The following is a 22242-nucleotide window of genomic DNA, read 5'->3' on the forward strand; positions in this document are numbered from 1 at the left end:
TCTCAAACCAAACCCTAGTAAATCTCAAGTATCCGCCTTCCATCTTAGGAACAAACAAGCCAAACGGAAACTCCGAGTCATGTGGCAAGGGGAAGAGCTGAATCACACAAACAGCCCAAAATACCTGGGAGTAACACTGGACAGAGCACTAACTTTTAAGCAGCACTGTCACAACACTAAAAAAACGGTCTGTGCCAGGAACAACATACTGCGGAAGCTAGCAGGTTCATCGTGGGGAGCTCAACCATATGTTTTGCGCACCACGGGTCTGGCGCTGAGTATCTCAGCAGCGGAATACGCGGCGCCAGTTTGGAGGAACTCTGCTCACACTAAGCAAGTTGACGTCGCCGTAAACGAAACTGTGCGTATTGCCACAGGATGCCTCAAACCAACTCCCACAGACATCATTTATCCCATCATATGCATAGCACCACCCACTATCCGCAGACAAGTAGCCGCCGAGATCGAAAGATCAAAACAAAAGAATGATCCACGACACCTAATGCATAAGCACCGAAAACAACGTGCCCGGCTGAAATCCCACAGGATTTCAACTACCTTGTACGACTTGGAGGTCATTAAACCGGCTGCGCACTGGAGTAACTGGATGCAAATCAAACCTGTTTAAATGGGGTTACAGTGATATCGATAGGTGTGAATGCGGAGCAATGCAGGACTTGGACCACCTATTGATTTGCCCAGATATGTCTATAACATGCAATAAAGATGATATTTTGAAAGTCAATGACAAAGCAAACTACGTTGCTAAGTACTGGGAAGGGAAGATATAATTGGTGCATCCGGATACGGAAGAAGAAGAACCCTAGTTCACTCTCTGTCCTAAATGCTTATTCTTAAAGAATCCTACTCCCTCTATTCCGTTTCCTGCTGCTGTTGATGCTATGCTAAATTCGTCTGACCAGAACTCCTTTTATCCTACTCGCTTCAGTTCATTGACCCCCACTACATTTGGACTGAGCGTTTGTATTTCCGTTTTCTGATTTTCTAGCTTCCTTACAACGTTCAAACTTCTGATGTTCCACGCTATTTCTCGCAGAATGTTACACCTCATTGCTTAATCATTCTTCTTCTCGTGGTCACTACCACACTGGCAGTACCTCCCAGAAATCTAAAGGGAAAATTATAGGAAATCTTTTTTGTGGAGGGATCATCATGACAACTGGATGCACGTTAAGTACGTTTAAGGTACTGGTTTCCATAGCCTTCAGTATTCTCATGCCGTTGATCAATGCTGATTCTCCGGCCTCTTAAACGCAATTTTCCACCACAATGGCAAAAGAATGAACCAGACCTCTATCTATTCCTCTGCCCTTCATGACAAGGCTGTTGGTAGAAGGAAAGTCACTTTTTATGCTGGTAGTCTCCGGCCGCCATTGCTGATCATTCTTATTCAAAATTTAAGTAATGACACGGTTTGAGCCCAGGACCCAAGGCGTATTGACTGTTAGATACGGTTACTTCAGACCCCTTACATTAACCACGCCAAATCCGTTCATAAACATGCCGACTCTTTGGCGATGAGGGACAAAGGAACAAGAAGAAGGTAAAGATTTTATAATAAAAATGGTATAATTGATACGACTCCCATTTATTCAAATACCAAAATTACAAACACAGTCTTACACTGTTTAAAGAAAAACAAAAGTGATTTCGGGCGTTCCCCAAGGTAGTGTTACAGCCGCTCTCCTGTTCTTCATGTATATAAACGATTTAGGAGGCAATCGGGGCAGCCGTCATACGTTGTTTGCAGATGATGTTGTCGTTTATCATCTAGTAAAGTGATAAGAAAATAAAAACTAAATCCTAACTATTTCAATAAAATATATGTACTGTGCGAAAATTGACTATTGACACTAAATAGCGAAAAAGTGTGAGATTAGCCTCATGAGTGCTAAAGTGGATCCGTTAAACTTCGTTTACCCGATGAAACAGTCGAATCTAATGGCCGTAAATTCAACTAAATATCTAGGAATTACAATTACGAACAAGTTAAATTGCAAAGAACACACAGAAAATGTTGTGGGGAAAGCAAACCGAAGGCTGCGTTTTATTGTAGAACACTTACAAGACGAAACACATCTACTATAGAGATGATGCTTGTCCGTCCTCTTTTGGAGTACTGCTGCACGATCTGGAATCCTTACCAGTTAGGATTAACGGAGTACATCGACAGAGTTCAGAGAAGAGCAGCAAGTTTTGTGTTATCGAGAAAGAGGGGAGAGAGTGTCATGGACACGATAAAAGAATTGGGGTGGACGTCATTGAAACAAAGCCGTTTCTCGTTGCGGCGGAATCTTCTCTCGAAAATTCAGTCATCATCTTTCTCGTCCGAATGCGAAAATATTTTGGTGTCGCCGACTTACATAGGGAGGAACGGCCATGATAATAAAACAAGGGAAATGAGATTTCGCGCGGAAAGCTGTAGGTGTTGGTTTTTTCCGTGCGCCGTTCGAGAGCGAAATAACAGAGGATTAGTGCGAATGTGGTTCGCTGAACCGTCTGCCAGACACCTAAGCTTGATATACGGACTTGCCATGTAAATGTTGCAGTGGACGGTACGCATACGACGTTTAAAATTCTAAAATTGGTCATAGTTGCTGTTGCGATTTATGTCACTGTCTTTATTGAACCTTGAGTTAGTTATTCCCTTTCCTGCAGGTACTTTATTATTTTAGTGTAACTAATGAATCTTTCTCGTTCTTATGGATTGCTGCTATAGATTCTAGCCTCTTGAATGACAAATTGCTTTCTAAAACCTATATAGTTCTTCTCTTTGGACATAATGCTTTCTAGAACTCAGTTGAGAATAAAACGCTTTATCGGAGATATCGCTTTGAAGGACGTCCTCCTCGGCGGCAGAGCCATCGCTGGACTTTCAGCGGCTGCCGGATAACAGATGACGACCATTGTGGCTGACTGGCCGGTGGAGGAGACGCAGGTTTTCGTTCTGCCTACCAGAAGGGTCTGAAAGATGACAGCGGACAAAGCAACAGGAAAATCAGTCATTCATTTGTGGCGACGTATTTTCTTGTTGGAACATATATTCTTGGTTTTATTCTGTTAAAGGCGCCCTACGATTTCAGTTAGAAGCCCGTTTTGAATTGTTATCTCTTCAGAAGCTTATTCACGTTCGATGCTGTACTAAAAAACTAAGAATCTGCAGCCATCGAAGAAATTAAAGGGCAATTCTAAATGCCACAATCTTACAATAAACCACAGACAGCTAAACGAAGTAATTAGATATTTATCGAGTACTGCTTATTAGGCCTATTTTACTGATCTGCAGGTGATAGCGACATGAGGGTACCATGTGCTACCTACAATAGTGTCGCTGTTATTCGAATCATTTTCACAAAGTTTAAGGATAGAATTATTTGTACAAAGAACATAATCAATCATCATATGATGTCTGGTGAAAAAGTACAGGTGAACTTGGTTTTAGTTTAACTGTTCCTGCAGTATTCGACTGTGATGACAACGTAAATTCAGCGTGGTAGTTGATTCGAGGTACCTGGTGGTTCTCTCGATGATTCCCTAACTTATATCATTTTAAAGCCTGACACTTACCGTCATCTCGATCCTGAATCTAATACTTGGACATGTGTGAATATCAGTGAGATATGTTAAAACATTGTTCTGCAAAGTTGGTCTGCTTTCCGCATTTTCAAAAAACGTCGATGTTCATTTAAGCTCGTTCATATTAATCTCCCTGTTTATTCTACCTTATATGGGTCGCACTCTTGGCAAAATACGTTATACACTTCGCTTTTATTCATGGAAGACTGTATGTCTTTGTACTTCAATGTAATCTTGGTTTCATTATGTTGCCTATTCTGGTAACACATTGTCAGTGATTCGCAGTACGGATGTATAATTACTGAAAGCTGTTGCGGCGTGTACCACTGCCGTTGCCTGCTACGTTCTTTTTTCCTCCAGGGTACACTTTTAACTAAAATGACTGGTAACCGCTGACTGGACCTAATTTGTTGATGGTGCTTAGCTCTTGGTTAAAAAAGATTCTGTAAGGTAACTTGCCAGAAGTGTGGTTTTCATGATGTGTGAAAACAAGTTACGGCCATCGCTATTATTAATCAAACTATGACTGATTATTTACGACGAATTGCGTTATAGAGTAAATAAACAGAGTGTTATGAGTGTGAGTGTAGATATTAATACACACCGAATTCGGTCTTATTGTTGATTTTTCTGGTCTTCTAACAATATTCCTGCAAGCATGGCACACAAACTGCTTCGTTATTTTTTCTGCGCGATCGTGACTGCATCATAAAGTCGAGTACCCCTCAGGACACAGACTAGCCGTTCTGCATCCAGACGTTCATAACTCAACAGCTGTCCTGCTGCCCAGGGAAAAATAAGAATCCTTGTCTTGCACTTGCCACATGTACTGGGAAGTACTAACCAATCTAAAAGGTACTACTCCTAATATGTATAATTTTTATCCTGAAAATGAAGCAGATACTGATTTAAAGTTCTTCTGTACACTGTCTTCAGTCATCAATAAAAATATCTGCACCTAATCCAGACTTTCATTCCTTGCGAAACTCAAGTTCACTGTCAACATCAGTTTGAGGTTGTATACCCATGGCGACGAATATGCATCAGAATTCTTTCTGACATGGAACTAAAATCACCGAATATCGTCTTGAGAAATATCTCGCCGCATCTCATACAAATTCTGTGTCAGACAATAAGGACCGCAAGCTGGAGTCTGTCAGGAAAGTACACGTCTTCCTACCACAATTCAGACGTGCTCTATGACTGACTAGTGAGACAACCAGGCAGGCCTGTCTAAGATCTGTACATTCCTTGTAGCGTTAGTCATCAGAACTGCAGTACGAGGTCTTGTGTTATCCTGCTTGAGTATGCTATTTGGCGACCTAGTCAACAGTGTTTGCCTTCCTTGCCACATGCCTGTGAAGGTTCAGTCTCCAGTCAACAATTCCTTCGTAAAACACACACATACCCACACACACACACACACACACACACACTCACATATCCATGAGTGTACAGCCTTAAGATGATCCTGACAATGCTCTCAGTTATGTAAAAAATAAAAGAAGGTTGTATGCATGGAAGAAGCCTGGAGATAAAATGGTAAGACAGAGATTTAGGTTCAAATGGCTCTGGGCACTATGGGACTTAACTTCTGTGGTCATCAGTCCCCTATAACTTAGAACTACTTAAACCTAACTAACATGAGGACATCACATACAACCATGCCCGAGGCAGGATTCGAACCTGCGACCGTAGCAGTCGCGCGCTTCCGGACTGAGCGCCTTAACCGCGAGACCACCGTGGCCGGCAGAGATTTAGGAACCAGGTTTTAAATTGTAAGACATTTCAAGGGGCAGATGTGGACTCCGACCACAATCTATTGGTAATGAACTGTAGATTAAAACTGGAGAAACTGCAAAAAGGTGGAAATTTAAGGAGATGGGACCTGGATAAACTGACTAAACCAGAGGTTGTACAGCCTTTCAGGGAGAGTATTAAGGAACAATTGACAGGAATGGGGGAAAGAAATACAGTAGAAGAAGAATGGCTAGCCTTGAGAGACGAAGTAGTGAAGGCAGCAGAGGATCTAATAGGTAATAAAACGAGGGCTAGTAGAAATCCTTGGGTAACAGAAGAAATATTTAATTTAATTTATCAAAGGAGAAAATATAAAAATGCAGTAAATCAAGCAGGCAAAAAGTAATACAAACGTCTCAAAAATGAGATCGACAGGAAGGGCAAAGTGGCTAAGTAGGGATGGCTAGAGGACAAATGTAAGGATGTAGAGGCATATCTCAGTAGGAGTAAGATAGATACTGCCCACAGGAAAATTAAAGAGACCTTTGGAGAAAAGCCAACCACTTGTATGAATATCAAGAGCTCAGATGGGAACCCAGTTCTAAGCAAAGAAGGGAAAGCAGAAAGGTGGAAGGAGTATATAGACGGTCTATACAAGGGACTTGAGGACAATATTATGGAAATGGAAGAGGATGTAGATGAAGATGCAATGGCAGATACGATACTGTGTGAAGAGTTCGACAGAGCACTGAAAGACCTGTGTCGAAATAAGGCCCCGGTAGTAGACAACATTCCATTAGAAGTACTGACGGCCTTTGGAGAGCCAGTCCTGACAAAACTCTACCATCTGGTGAGCAAGATGTGGGAGACAGGCGAAATTCCCTCAGACTTCAAGAAGAATATAATAATTCCAATCCCAAAGAAAGCAGGAGTTGACAGATGTCACGGCTGCAAAATACTAACGCGAATTCTTTACAGACGAATGGAAAAACTGATAGAATCCGACCACGGGGAAGATCAGTTTGGATTCCGTAGAAATATTGGAACACGTGAGGCAATACTGACCCAACGACGTATCTTAGAAGCTAGATTAAGGCGAGGCGAACCTACGTTTCTAGCATTTGTAGACTTAGAGAAAGTTTTTGACAATGTTGACTGGAATATTCTCTTTCAAATTCTGAAGGTGGCAGGGGTAAAATACAGGGAGCGAAAGGCTATTTACAATTTGTACAGAAACCAGATGGCAGTTATAAGAGTCTAGGGGCATGAAAGGGAAGCAGTGGTTGGGAAGAGAGTGAGACAGGGGTGTGGCCTCTCCCCGATTTTATTCAATCTGTATATTGAGCAAGCAGTAAAGGAAACAAAAGAAAAATTCGGAGTAGGTATTACCATCCATGGAGAAGAAATATAAAACTTTGAGGTTCGCCGATGACATTGTAATTCTGTCAGAGAAAGCAAAGGACTTGGAAGAGCAATTGAACGGAATGGACTGTGTCATGAAAGGAGGGTATAAGATGTTCTGTCAGAGACAGCAAAGGACTTGGAAGAGCAATTGAACGGGATGGACAGTGTCATGAAAGGAGGGTATAAGATGAACATCAACAAAAGCAAAACGAGGATAATGGAATGTAGTCGAATTAAGTCGGGTGATGCTGAGGGAATTAGATTAGGAAATGAGACACTTAAAGTAGTAAAGGAATTTTGCTATTTGGGGAGGAAAATAACTGATGATGGTCGAAGTAGAGAGGATATAAAATGTAGGCTGGCAATGGCAAGGAAAGCGTTTCTGAAGAAGATAAATTTGTTTACATCGAGTGTAGATTTAAGTGTCAGGAAGTCGTTTCTGAAAGTATTTGTATGGTGCATAGCCATTTATGGAAGTGAAACATGGACGATAACAAGTTTGGACAAGAAGAGAATAGTAGCTTTCGAAATAAAGTGCTACAGAAGAATGCTGAAGATTAGATGGGTACATCATATAACTAATGAGGAGGTACTGAATAGGATTGTGGAAAAGAGGAGTTTGTGGCACAACTTGACTAGAAGAAGTGATCGGTTGGTAGGACATGCTCTGAGGCATCAAAGGATCACCAATTTAGTTGAGGAGGGCAGCCTGGGGGGAAAAATCGTAGAGGGAGACCAAGAGATGAATACAGGAAACAGATTCAGAAGGATGTAGGGTGCAGTAGGTACGGGGAGTTGAAGAAGCTTGCACAGGATAGAGTAGCATGGAGAGCTGCATCAAACCAGTCTCAGGACTCAAGACCACAACAACAACAACAACAACAACAACGTAAAAAATTAAAGATGGACGATGTAATATCCGTAATTTTACACTCTTGATTCATTGTTTAACATCTCCCTTTTCAGTCTGTCTAACTGTTAACCGTAGTAATTTTTACGTGGAGTGCTCTGCCCCTTTGTCAATGGATCTTGTTTCCTCGCGTCAAGCGCAAACCGCTTCACATTACTGGCAGAAGTTATCCGACAGAGTGTCGCCGGCACACCGACTGGCTGTTGGCGCCTCCTCGCCCTGACGCCGCCCCCGCCGCCGCCACAGCAACAAGTACTGCGGCTGGGCGGCGGACGCGGGCGGAATACGTCATCTGCCGGAGAGGTTTTCCGTGTAGCGGCGCCCCGCCTCGTACATTCTGCTTAGCACGCACCGCCACCCCTCCAGAGGCAGTGCGACCGCGCGCCGCGCCGCTGCCACCAGGTCCCCCCCAAGGCACAACCCTCGGCCCAGGTCTAATGTTATGCTCCGTGCGGCTGCGTCGAGCCGCTGCTGCTCTTGCTACTGCTGCAGACTAACTTTGAAACTCGAGTTCGCGGTGTTTGGTTTCAGCCTCTCAGTAGCCGCGGAAAACACAGCTGAAGCAGCCGCCGCTGCCTCTCGCTGTTGCCCGAAATTTAATCCAGTCACACTACGGAGCGGCAGACTTTCGAGCACCTGTTATGAAGCGTTATTTTGAATTTCTTAATATTCTTATTCGTATTACTGAAGTTTGGGTGTAAATGGCGATTACGAAAGGAAAACATTCTTCCGTTATTATAAACTCCTTGTTACGTTGTAAGACCGGCAGGTGAGCTGGAAACAGGTCGAATCTACTGGAATGAAAACAGTTGAAGCACGCAACAGCACTATAACGTGTGGGGCCTTAGGAAGCCAGCTTCAACAATGCCGAAACGTCGATTCAAAATGGCTCTGAGCGTAATGGGACTTAACTTCTGAGGTCATCAGTCCCCTCGAACTTAGAACTACTTAAATCTAACTAACCTAAGGACAACACGCACATCTCGAACCTGCGACTGTAGCGGTCACGCGGTTCCAGACTGTAGCGCCTAGAACCGCTCGGCCACCCCGGCCGGCCGAAACGTCGGGTATTACTTTAAGGAATATACACAGCGGTCGGAAATTCCCGTTACAAACTTCTAGGACCTGTAGAGGGTAGCGAGTACAGAACATTTTGAATAGAACCCATGTCCGGAATCGTATCGCTTCTGTTCTACGACAGTTTCAGTTCAGATGTGTACCTCGTCAACGTCTGCTTAGGGGAAGTGAAAGGTCTCAGAGTTCCCTGTCCTGGCATACAACAGGGTAGACACGATGACGTGTGTACGACGACAGAGGATCCCCAGATGTCACCTACTGTCCGCTTTGCAGTGAGACCGAGTCAATACCTGTGCATCACCGGTAGAGGAAACATGGTGCAGTACACAGACACGCTCCTTGTCTATGGCGAAGCTGAAGGTAACGGAAGAGGTGCTAGTCAGCTGTATCGCGAACGTTTTCCACACCGCCACACTTCAGCGCACAAACTGTTTGCCCAAGTTACACAACGGGTACCTCCACCGTGAGGAGGCAGGACTGTGGTGTTCCACGGCAACGCCGCACTCCAGAATTTGAAGACAGCCCGTCAACGAGTTCACGAACAATTGCGCGTACAATGGCAGTGAGTCACAGTACCGTCTTGGACGTCCTGCATGAGCAACGATTACATCCGCACCACTGACAAACCGGGTTCCCGGGTTCGATTCCCGGCGGGGTCAGGGATTTTCTCTGACTCGTGATGGCTGGGTGTTGTGTGATGACCTTAGGTTAGTTAGGTTTAAGTAGTTCTAAGTTATAGGGAATTGATGACCATAGATGTTAAGTCCCATGGTGCTCAGAGCCATTTGAACCATTTACAAACGGTACACGCTTTGGGTCCAGCAGACTTTCCACAACGCGTCGCCTTCTGCACATGGTTCCTGCACCATCGCATCGACGCGCCCTTGTTTCCACGTCGAGTTCTCTTCACAGATGAATGTCGGTTCACAAGGGATTGTGTTCTGAATGATCGAAATAGCCATGTCTGGGCGGACGAAAATCCTCATACCACGCATGTTCAGGGATTTCAAGACAGGTTTGGAATTAACGTGTGGGCATCTATTCTGGACGGTCATGTGATTCGACCATACCTCCTTCCATCCAAACTCACGGGTCCCACATACTCATATTCCTACAAGAGCCGGCAGGGGTGGCCGAGCAGTTTTAGGCGCTACAGTTGTAACTTCCCCCTCACTTATCGACCTTAATGACAGTGAAAAATTAAACCGCGTGTACCTAATGGAAATTTGGGAAAAGCAATCGTCACCGAAGTCAATCTGTCGGTAAAGAGGGAGGAAAGGGTTACATCTAAATGAAAGGAAAAATGCAAATGAAACTGGTGGAAATTAATTTTGAAAAGGGGTAAAGTTAATGAAGAAAGTAAATGTGCGGCCGTTACGTTAACAATTAACTAGCGGTAATTAGATATTTGAGATTTGGGGGAAATTACGGTCGCCAGTCCTAAGGACAATTACTATAGTAACTGAAAAAGAAAGGTAATCACACATATAATTAGCACTAGAAGCGTGGCAACTGAAGGTTGACACGTGTAGTGTGAAAACTGAAAGTTTGTCAGAAGTAATAAATTTCGCTACACTCTGACTTAATTTAGCAAAAGAATTAATAAAACTGGAAAATCGAAAGTTAATTTAGTGACTGAAGTTAATAGTGATCTTTCTTTCTGAAGCACATCGACATTCAGTAAAATAAGGTTAGTCTTGGACTACCTCAACAATCATTTCAAAAGCTACTTGAATCTATGCAATTTAGAAATAAGAGAATTAACTTTGAACTTGAATTAAATGATTCTGAACAATTAACAATAGTAAAATTTAGTACGTACCAAGCTGAGCTGCAGTCACAGGTAACTAAAATACGGTAACAAAACTCGCACTCTTAATTTGTGCTTGTGCAATCTAAATATTGTAGCCAGCTGAACTTTGAATTGAAAGCAGTGAAATCGAATGATGCTGGCGTTTGAATTTCAACGACCCTCGGGCTCATTTCGGAAAAGGAAGGGACCCTGCTTGGCAATGCAATTGGGACAATGAGCAACAAAGGTTCATGCTAAGTTGCTGTAATTCTGCGAGGCAAATGGAACAATTTGAAAAGCTGAGGTCTGCCATACAGTTCTGAAACTTTACGTGCTTTTAGTCTTCCTTGTTGGTTGATTGAAGGTTTGAAGCCGTCGATCGAGGAGGTGGCGACAGTCACTCATTGTCGGCCGTCGCTGTTGCAGAAGCTGGATGTTGGCGCGCCTTCTTCTCGACACGATCACCAGGCGAAACGGGCTCTTGATGTGCGCCAGCTAATGCTTCCCATCCGCGACACCATGTCAGAAACTATCATCGCGAGTCGAGCGCAATTACATGCTGCCAAACCCCGAAAGCGCGGCAACTCGCGGGAGCATCACACAACACACCTGCTCCACTCGCTACTCCAGCCAGACTCTCTCAGCTCTGCCCGCGCTCCACGCAGCAGAGTTAACACTACCAAAGATCCTACACACTTTGATTCTTCACACGACCCATCGATGTAATCGTTCGATAGCAGTTTTCCCTAGGCAAGACCCAGCGTAAAAGTACAAATAATATTTACGAAACAAACCAATTATACATCGACATGAGTGCATAAATATATATATACAAACAGTAAAACAATTACAATATATAAAGAGACAGAAATGTCATATCTTGAGGTAACAAAACAAGGGAAAAAAATAATAGTACAATAGATGGAAATAGGAGGATATGCATTTCCGGCGTTACACGTGCCCCACATTGTCTGAGGATGTTCGTGTAACGTAAACAGACTCAGAAAATGTCCCAAAAAAGAAACAGCGGAAATGCATATGCTCAAAACATCAACAAAATGTAGCATTCGTCTAATTAATCATAAATCAATTTTTAGACCATAATAATTGAGTTGAGACACTCCTAATCTTATTCTACTCTGTCATCTTGCAGAAAATAAAGCAGGTTGGCAACATATTAAAATTCATAGAAGATATAGAAAATGGTTTAGCTATTCTAAAATTCCAAATTCCTAGCAGTATCAAGAAATGGAATGCTATTTACAAAATTAATCAGATTACATGGTCATAGAAAACAGGTATATCAAAATACGCAAATTAATAATTAATTACATAGAATATGTATTTTATATAAACTTTTCATAATTAATATACTCGTCATGAGTGTGCACTTAACGCTAAACAAGAAAATAATATACAGCAGATCGACAAAAACATAAATATTGACAACAGAATTCTTTCAGCTGTCCAGGAAGAAAAACAATTCCGCCTTCCGTACTCGCAAGTACAAAGAATGCCGACAGCGGCACAAGAGCCAACAGCGGCACAAGAGCCGACAGCGGCTCCGCCCCGCCAGTATTGTTGCGCCCGCCTGTGCGGCACGCTTGATCTCTCTCGCCCTTGTAACGGCATTTCCAGAACGTCCGTTTCACTGAATTCTTTCGGTAAAACTCACTCCCGAGTAATCTCAAGGAGTCCATAAACGCTATCACAGTGGATAACTCAACACTGTCCATCATCACACGCATGTACTAGCCTGAAACTTAAAACAGCGTCTAAGTACATCGCCAATGACTAGTAAATCACATATTTATGGAATCTTACAGCTATTTACAAAATCATATTTACATTCCTTAATCTACTGTGACTCATCTGAACACTTAAACTAGCAGCTTGGTTTTAAAATTGATTAATATTCAGTATCTCTTAAATCATTTAATCAACATTAATTACTTATTAATTACAACTTCTTTAATGACCTCTAGGTCAGGCAAAAGCATGGCAATCTAGCAAATCGTTAAATCGTACACTCTATTTTACCTACTGTATAAATTACCCATTGTGTGGTATTAATCGATGCTAGGTCGGTACAATTTCAAGTCTACAATGTTCCGTATACCTAATAGTTTTCCAGAGCTTGGATACTCTAAGCAATAAGCATTTGTGTGAGGTATACCAATGACTTTATATGGTCCATTATAAACAAACTTAAATTTAGAGATTTCATTGTCTATCTCGCTCGATTTCTCATGAGCTTTTACAAGTACTAAGTCTCCGATCGCAAACGTAGCAAAACGCGCTTTAGCGTCATGACGACGTATGCGAGCATCGGCTTTAAGCTTCATTACTTCTCGCAAACGATCTTTTTTCACACCAATACTAATGTTAATCCGTGGAGGGAATTTGATTATCTCTTCCACTAAACTTTTACTTCTGTCACCCAACAGGATTTCCTCTGGAGAAAATCCCGTCGCTTCATGTCTCAAGGTGTTCATAATTCTCTCAAATACTGCTACATATTTGCCCCATGCCGTATGGTTGTGATGGCAATAGGTACGGCACAGTCGGCCTAGCTCGCGCGTATACATCTCAGCGGGATTCCCAGCCGGACAATAAGCAGAAATATGGATCACCTCGACCCCATTACTTTCCATGCCTTCATTCCACAACTTAGAAGTAAATTGTGCGCCATTGTCTGATAGAATCGCCTTGGGCTTACCAATATGAACAAAATAATCGTTCACAAGCTTGCTATAGACCGCTTTGGCTGTAGCTTTCCTAATCGGGTATAGTTTGATGGAAAAAGCTTCTAGCACTACTAAAATGTAGGCAAAGTTTCCTGATGACTTGGGCAAAGGTCCGTACAAGTCCACGCACAGTAACTCAAAGGTGCCGTTAGGCCTTATACTTTGCATAGGACCACGACTCGTACAGTTGGTAACCTTCACCTTCTGACATAAATCGCAAGTTTTCACTCTGTCAGTAACTCGTTTTAACATGTTGTTAAAATGCACTACTTCACTCAGCTTTTCCGTACATTTCTTTGGTCCACAGTGACCATACGCCAAATGGTAGTAGTCTATTATTTCCGTGACGTATTTGGTGGGCCAGCAAACCCGCCAAATATTACTATCTTCACCCTTACGTATGTACAAGATATGATCGTATATCTTGTAATACTTCCTTAATTTCTCTCCTTCTGGACTCTTTTCATCATATCGGGTTTTCACCATATTTAAACAACCATCCTCGTTCTGATGACGACGTAGATTCTTACAGATGTTCATTATTAATTTACGTCCCTCAACTTCTTTAAAATAGCACAATTTGACCACTCCATCTGCCTCATCTTTCAATGGACCTTGATTAGACTCGGGCAACCGCGACAGCGCATCCACTACGCAATTGTCGGTCCCTTTTACGTAACAGATGTCATAGTTAAATTGCTGTAAATACAACGACCACCTAGTCAGTCTTTCGTGAAGTAGTTTACAATCCTTCAGGTAAGTGAGCGCCTTATGGTCCGTATGAACAATCACCTTACGGTCCCATAGGTAACCCTTGAACTTCTTGAATCCCCACACGATAGCGAGACACTCTTTCTCAGAAATCGTGTAGTTTCGCTCACTTTTTGATAAAGTTCGACTCGCGAACTCTATCGTCCGGTGTTCCTTATCCTCTCCTTTACCAACTTCTTGGAACAGGTCTACCCCCACCCCGTAATTCGACGAATCCGTTCCCAGATGGAAGGGTAGCGATAAATCAGGATGAAATAGTATGTTAGATCTTAACAACTCGTCTTTTAATCTCTCGAAAGCGGTCTGACACCCGTCAGTCCACACAAACGGAACATTTTTGCGTAAGAGGTTATTCAAATTTTCATCATTAAACACTTGTCCTTTCACAAATTTACGGTAAAATCCTGTGAGCCCCAGAAAACTTTTTAACTGTTTCCTAGACTTGGGTGGAGGACAATTCCTTATTGCCTCTAGTTTCTCTGGGTCTTTCGTAATACCAGCAGTGGTAATTACATGCCCTAAAAATTTCAGTTCCTGCTTCACAAATTCGCATTTCTTTAGCTTTAGAGTCATTCCGCCACGGCGCAATGCTCTAAAAACTTCATCTAACAGGTCACAATGGTCATGCCAAGTGGCATTGGCCAACAATAGGTCGTCAACATATACAGTTAATCTTGAACTCAAAGCCGGTCCTAGCACTTCATCTAGGGCCCTGATGAATACGGACGCAGATATATTAAGTCCAAACGGCAGTACTCTACACTGATAACACCTGCCCGCAAACAAGAAGGCGGTGTATGGCCTAGATTCTTCTTCGAGTTCTATTTGCCAGTAACTAGCCGTCAGATCGAGGCTAGTCATGAACTTAACGTCATGAAAACGTTGCAAAATCTCCTCCATACTCTCTGGTCCGTCTGTTTCGCGTTGAACGACCCTATTCAACGTGCGTGCGTCAATCACAATACGCACACTACCATCCCGTTTTGCTACAATGACCAAACCGTTATTATATGGACTCGTACTTCTTTCAATCACTCCCCATTCGATCATCTTATCTATCTCCCGTTGCACTGCTTCCTTTTTGGACAGCGGTATAGCATACGGTCTCACGAAGAATGGTTCGTGCGGAATTACGTGCAACTTGCATTTATATCCTTCCATAAGTCCCGGTTTGTCTGAAAACACACTCTTATTCCTCATTATTACTTCATACAGGCCTCGTCTTTGTTCGTGTGTTACGTTTGACACACCGTCTACAATAATTTCCAATTCACTTTCTATACTATTGTCAATGCCGAGATTCCTCACATTACAGTAGTTCAAATTCATACCTACGTCAATACCATTGGGCCAGTTAACAATGCGTATAGGCTGGTATTGCCTATGCACACCGTCTCCTGCCTCGTCAAAACTAACTACTATTGTTTTATCTTGGGACGTACATGTCAAAGTTTTGCTTTCGCAATTAATCACTGCACGGTACTTTAATAGCCAATCTAACCCGATAATTACTTCCGTAGTTAAGTCGGGCACGACGACAAACTCTTGCTCAAATTGTGCCCCACATATCTCGAAGTTGACAAAAATCTGTTTTGTGACCGGTTTACTGGCCTTCCCAGTAGCACCGATAATTTTCACTCCTGTTACTGGCATAACTACGATGCCGGGTCTGTTTTTCAGTAACTCAAATATTTTCCCAGATACAGCACTCAATTCTGCACCGGTGTCAATCAACACGTTTAGTTGTAGGCCGTGCATATTAACAGACACTACTACCCGTCTACACTTGTCCTCGACTGTTTCTTTATTTTCCCACAGTAAATCCTCGTCTATATCCAGGTCATTCCAGAAAAAACCATCCGGCTTTGATCCCAAATCCGGCTTATCTGGCGGCTTTTTCAGCCTCTGTTCACATACAGTTTTAATTTCAACACGTTTGTCCTGAGGCTTAGTCTCTAGCTTCGCCTCCAATACCGAAACCTTTTCCTGTAACTCGTCAACTAGTGAGTGTTGCTTTGCTATCAATTCACTAATTGTCACCTTCGTTGATTCCACTTTGGTCAGATTGATCTCATCTGCCAATCTACCTGGAAGAATGTGCCCAGTAGCATCTGAAATTACTTCCTCTGGATCTGCGCAACCCACACTGCTATCGTCTGACTGTATAACGTCAGCTCTAAGCTCATACACGCTGTAATCTACGTGCTTTTCTACCAATCGTGTCCGGCTATCACTAAAATTTTCGTAATCTTTCTCCTTAATACTCTCGTAACGTTTAAACTGGAGGTTTGCGTCGGATGGGTCGGCTACTTCTACCACTATAACTTTCGGTAAAGTCTGCCGGTTAGGGCCAGAACTTTCCGTTACTACTTCAACATCCAACTCTTGCGGGACGAGACACGACGAATCTTGCTCGTGCTCCACATTAACATCAACTATTTCTAGTAAAGTCTGCCGGTTAGGGCCAGAACTTTCTATCAGTTCACAAACGCTGTCTTCCTGCGGGACGAGACGCGGAAAATCCTTCACGCGCTCCCCATAAACACTTCTCCCATACAGGCCCCTATAATCTCTTAGTTCGTCGTATAAGCGACCGAACTGCCTTAACCAGACCTCATCCCTCTCTGCATCCCCTCGCTCAATGACGGACGTGTTATCCGACATCTGATCTTCTCTCAACAATTGCGAATCATTCTTAAACTCAATTTCCAGTTCCACTGTTGGTATTACAGCTGCCACATTATAATCGATTTCCGGAACACTACTTAAATTGTTCTCACTGACAGTGAATGTACTTCCTACTGCCGTGTATACAGCTGATCTACTACTTATGGGCGCACTCCCTTCTCTTAACACTGGCACACTCTCCCGCCGTTGATTATTCCATACGGAATTTTCATAACGACGACACCTGGGTTTTCTCCTGTTATTGGGCCGCCAAAGTTTCACCACGCCCGGTCGGCCCCTCACCGGCGCGGCTAATGGTTTCCCTGTCTCGTCCCAGCAGATACGCTCTCCGGATGCTGCTGAGGCGGCTTATCACACCCTCTGACGTTATTACTATTGCGCGAAGACCGTATCACGCTAGTATGATACTGGTTTCCGTTATTCCTGTTATTATTTGCATTGTACCGATTGTTATTACGGTCCGAACCATTATTGTCATTGCTGCCATGGTTGCGGTATACATTATTCCCATGGTTATCGTTGTTGTGGTTGCTGTGGTACCCGTTGTTGTTACCACGGCCTCTACCACTATCGCGATTATTGCGCCAACTGTCCTCGTCCTCCACTCTTTCCAGGAAATCATTTATTGTTCTGTAATTGCTTCCTACGTAGCGTTTTGTATCATCTGGAAGCTTTCTGTAGAGTTCCCAGACTATTTCGGATTCCGTGCGGCGATCACGCAAGTATTCCAACTTGCGGATCCAGCCCTCACAAAACTCCTTCATCGAACCGCGCGAATTCGCATCGAGAGGCCTCGATACGACAAATTCGCGCCAGACACTTTGCTGTTTTTGCTATGACCAGTATTCAGCCAGAAACAAATTTCTAAACTCGTCAAAAGTCAGGTTCGTAATGTTGAGGTTTAAGCCCCAACGCTTGGCATCACCAGCCAACACATCAATAACCGCATTAATTTTTCTCTCATTAGTCCATGATCTGAGTAAAACTCTTTCACAATTCTTAATGAAATCCGTCGCGTGTATACCGCCTTTTTTCAAGGGGTCGAACCGCTCCTCTTTCGTCAACAATTCCGAACTATGTGCATAGATTGGCACATAGCTCTGTTTTTCGTCAAGTTTCTTTTCTAATTCCGACACTCTCGTAATTACTTGGCAAGTGGTTGTCGCAAGCGTTTCTACTTCCCTTCTTTTCTCTTCGCAGGTATTAGCCTGCTTCGTCACTTTGGTATCTACTTCGGATACTAAAGCCTTTAAAGTTTCCACCTTCTTTTGATCCTCTTTTTTCACTAATTGAATTTGTTCCGTCACCTTATTCTCGATGATCGGAGCAACTGATTCTCCTACACTTTTCTCGATTCTGCTAATTTCGGAATTAAAACGAGTATTTATGCTCGCAATTTCCGCCTGAACGCCTATCATTTCCTGTTTAAGATTACCGATTTCGCTATTAATTACAACAATATCTTCTTTGATTTTATCAACTTTTGTGTTAACAACTCCAACATTGTTGATAACGACGTTAATAGCTTTGTTCTGATTGTCTAGCATCCGTTCAAATTTTTCAGACTGAGCTTCTTGCTTGGCAGCCTGATCTTCTTGCTTGGCCGATTGACTCTTCATCTCGTTAATCAAAACATTCAATAAATCAGTTAAATTCCCGCAAACTACCGGTTTTACTTCCGCAGCGGCTTCCTCTTTAATTTTCCCCCCGTATTCGTCATCAAGGAATTCAGATGTGATTTTCACTTCCGATTCGGAAACATTTTCTAAAGTTTGGAATTCCATTTCTGCTCTTTGTTGCGTTTCGGTGGTCGCGTCTTTCATGCTACCCTCCTGCCCCTGAACAATGGGTATCGCGGTGCGCGTTTCCCACTGTTCGACCGATTGTTCCGTATCCAAGTCTACCAAATTTTGGTAATTGTTGCCTTCACTCATTTTAATAATTTTCAATATAAATGCCAAATCTCAAACATAATTAGGATTACTCCCACTACTTATTCTCGCTGACGTAACGGCCATTTCGTAACCAGTACTTTGTTACGAGATTTGTACAATGCAAAATTCGTGTCCAGAACAACCTCAGATTTGAAGATTATCCTGTCACGGTCGCCACGTGTAACCTCCCCCTCACTTATCGACTTTAATGACAGTGAAAAATTAAACCGCGTGTACCTAATGGAAATTTGGGAAAAGCAATCGTCACCGAAGTTAATCTGTCGGTAAAGAGGGAGGAAAGGGTTACATCTAAATGAAAGGAAAAATGCAAATGAAACTGGTGGAAATTAATTTTGAAAAGGGGTAAAGTTAATGAAGAAAGTAAATGTGCGACCGTTACGTTAACAAGTAACTAGCGGTAATTAGATATTTGAGATTTGGGGGAAATTACGGTCGCCAGTCCTAAGGACAATTACTATGGTAACTGAAAAAGAAAGGTAATTACACATATAATTAGCACTAGAAGCGTGGCAACTGAAGGTTGACACGTGTAGTGTGAAAACTGAAAGTTTGTCAGAAGTAATAAATTTCGCTACACTCTGACTTAATTTAGCAAAAGAATTAATAAAACTGGAAAATTTAAAGTTAATTTAGTGACTGAAGTTAATAGTGAGCTTTCTTTCTGAAGCACATCGTCATTCAGTAAAATAAGGTTAGTCTTGGACTACCTCAACAATCATTTCAAAAGCTACTTGGATCTACGCAATTTAGAAATAAGAGAATTAACTTTGAACTTGAATTAAATGATTCTGAACAATTAACAATAGTAAAATTTAGTACGTACCAAGCTGAGCTGCAGTCACAGGTAAGCTAAAATACGGCAACAAAACTCGCACTCTTAATTTGTGCTTGTGTAATCCAAATATTGTAGCCAGCTATGAATACCTTAACTGAACTTTGAAATTAAAGCAGTGACATCGAATGATGCTGGCGTTTGAATTTCAACGACCCTCGGGCTCATTTCGGAAAAGGAAGGGACCCTGCTTGGCAATGCAATTGGGACAATGAGCAACAAAGGTTCATGCTAAGTTGCTGTAATTCTGCGAGGCAAATGGAACAATTTGAAAAGCTGAGGTCTGCCATACAGTTCTGAAACTTTACGTGCTTTTAGTCTTCCTTGTTGGTTGATTGAAGGTTTGAAGCCGTCGATCGAGAAGGTGGCGACAGTCACTCATTGTCGGCCGTCGCTGTTGCAGAAGCTGGATGTTGGCGCGCCTTCTTCTCGACACGGTCACCAGGCGAAACGGGCTCTTGATGTGCGCCAGCTAATGCTTCCCATCCGCGACACCATGTCAGAAACTATCATCGCGAGTCGAGCGCAATTACATGCTGCCAAACCCCGAAAGCGCGGCAACTCGCGGGAGCATCACACAACACACCTGCTCCACTCGCTACTCCAGCCAGACTCTCTCAGCTCTGCCCGCGCTCCACGCAGCAGAGTTAACACTACCAAAGATCCTACACACTTTGATTCTTCACACGACCCATCGATGTAATCGTTCGATAGCAGTTTTCCCTAGGCAAGACCCAGCGTAAAAATACAAATAATATTTACGAAACAAACCAATTATACATCGACATGAGTGCATAAATATATATATACAAACAGTAAAACAATTACAATATATAAAGAGACACAAATGTCATATCTTGAAGTAACAAAACAAGGAAAATAAATAATAGTACAATAGATGGAAATAGGAGGATATGCATTTCCGGAGTTACACAGTCTGGAACCGCGCTACCGGTACGGTCTCAGGTTCGAATCCTTCCTCGGGTATGGATGTGCGTGGTGTCCTTAGGTTAGTTAGGTTTAAGTAGATCTAAGTTCTAGGGGACTGATGACCTCAGAAGTTAAGTCCCATAGCGCTCAGAGCCATTTGGGCCATTTGAATCTTCCTACAACACGTAGTGGACCCGTTCTTGGAAGCTGAGCCATTGAATGTCCGTCAGCAAATGTGGTTTCACCATGGTGGGGCACCACCTCACTTTTCACTGGCTGTCCGGAGACACCTCAACAGACGGTATGGTGAAAGATCAATAGGCCATGGTGGTCTAACCGCCTGGCTGCCATATCGCCGGATTTAACCCCTATGGACTACAAAAAAAATGGCTCTGAGCACTATGGGACTTAAGTCATCAGTCCCCTAGAACCTAGAACTACTTAAACCTAACTAACCTAAGGACATCACACACATCCATGCCCGAGGCAGGATTCTTACCTGCGACGTCAGCGGTGGCGCGGCTCCAGACTGTAGTGCCTAGAACTGCTCGGCCATCCCGGCCGGCAGTGGACTATTTCTTGTGGGGTCGTATGAAGAGCCTAATTTATGGGACACCTGTAGAGACAGAGGAAGATCTGCTGGCACGAGTTCTGGACGCTGCACAAGACATTGAAGGTGGGATGGAGAGAGTGTACCAGAACATGCTTCGGAGTTACAAATGTGTGTAACAACGTTGGTGGTCGCCACATCGAGCCGCTGTTGTAATGCTTCGGTACGCTGCGGCTGGTGCCGTAGATCCTGGGTTCTTGCTGTTGGCGACTAATGTAAACCATAAGGTGTAAGTTGTAATGCAAATGCGTAAGTAAAAACGGAACGAGTCAGTATTCTTTTCAAATGGATTGCAACAATTGTACTATATCACGCCTAAGTAAATTCCTCACGTGGGTGTGGATAAGATAATCATCTGCATTGAAACTGTCTTAGAACGGAAACGATACGTTTCCGGACATGGGTTCCTATTCAAAATGTTATGTACTCACTACTCTCTACATGTCCTAGAAGTTTGTATTGGGAATTTCCGACCACCTTGTATATCATGATGCGGCTGCACACCAAGAAGGGTTTTCCAGAATGAGATTTTCACTCTGCAGCGGAGTGTGCGCTGATATGAAACTTCCTGGCAGATTAAAACTGTGTGCCCGACCGAGACTCGAACTCGGGACCTTTGCCTTTCGCGGGCAAATGCTCTACCATCTGAGCTACCGAGGCACGACTCACGCCCGGTACTCACAGTTTTACTTCTGCCAGTACCTCGTCTCCTACGTTCCAAACTTTACAGAAGCTCTCCTGCGAACCTTGCATCACTCCTGAAAGAAAGGATATTGCGGAGACATGGCTTAGCCACAGCCTGGGGGATGTTTCCAGAATGAGATTTTCACTCTGCAGCGGAGTGTGCGCTGATGTGATACTTCCTGGCAGATTAAAGCTGTGTGCCCGACCGAGACTCGAACTCGTAAAGCTGTGAGGACGGGGCGTGAGTCGTGGTTAGGAAGCTCAGTTGGTAGAGCACTTGCCCGCGAAAGGCAAAGGTCCCGAATTCGAGTCTCGGTCCGGCACACAGTTTTAATCTGCCAGGATGTTTCATATCAGCGCACACTCCGCTGCAGAGTGAAAATCTCATTCTGGAAACATCCCCCAGGCTGTGGCTAAGCCATGTCTCCGCAATATCCTTTCTTTCAGGAGTGATGCAAGGTTCGCAGGAGAGCTTCTGTAAAGTTTGGAACGTAGGAGACGAGGT

Source organism: Schistocerca americana, chromosome 4, assembly GCF_021461395.2.
Source record: "Schistocerca americana isolate TAMUIC-IGC-003095 chromosome 4, iqSchAmer2.1, whole genome shotgun sequence".
Classification (NCBI taxonomy): domain Eukaryota; kingdom Metazoa; phylum Arthropoda; class Insecta; order Orthoptera; family Acrididae; genus Schistocerca; species Schistocerca americana.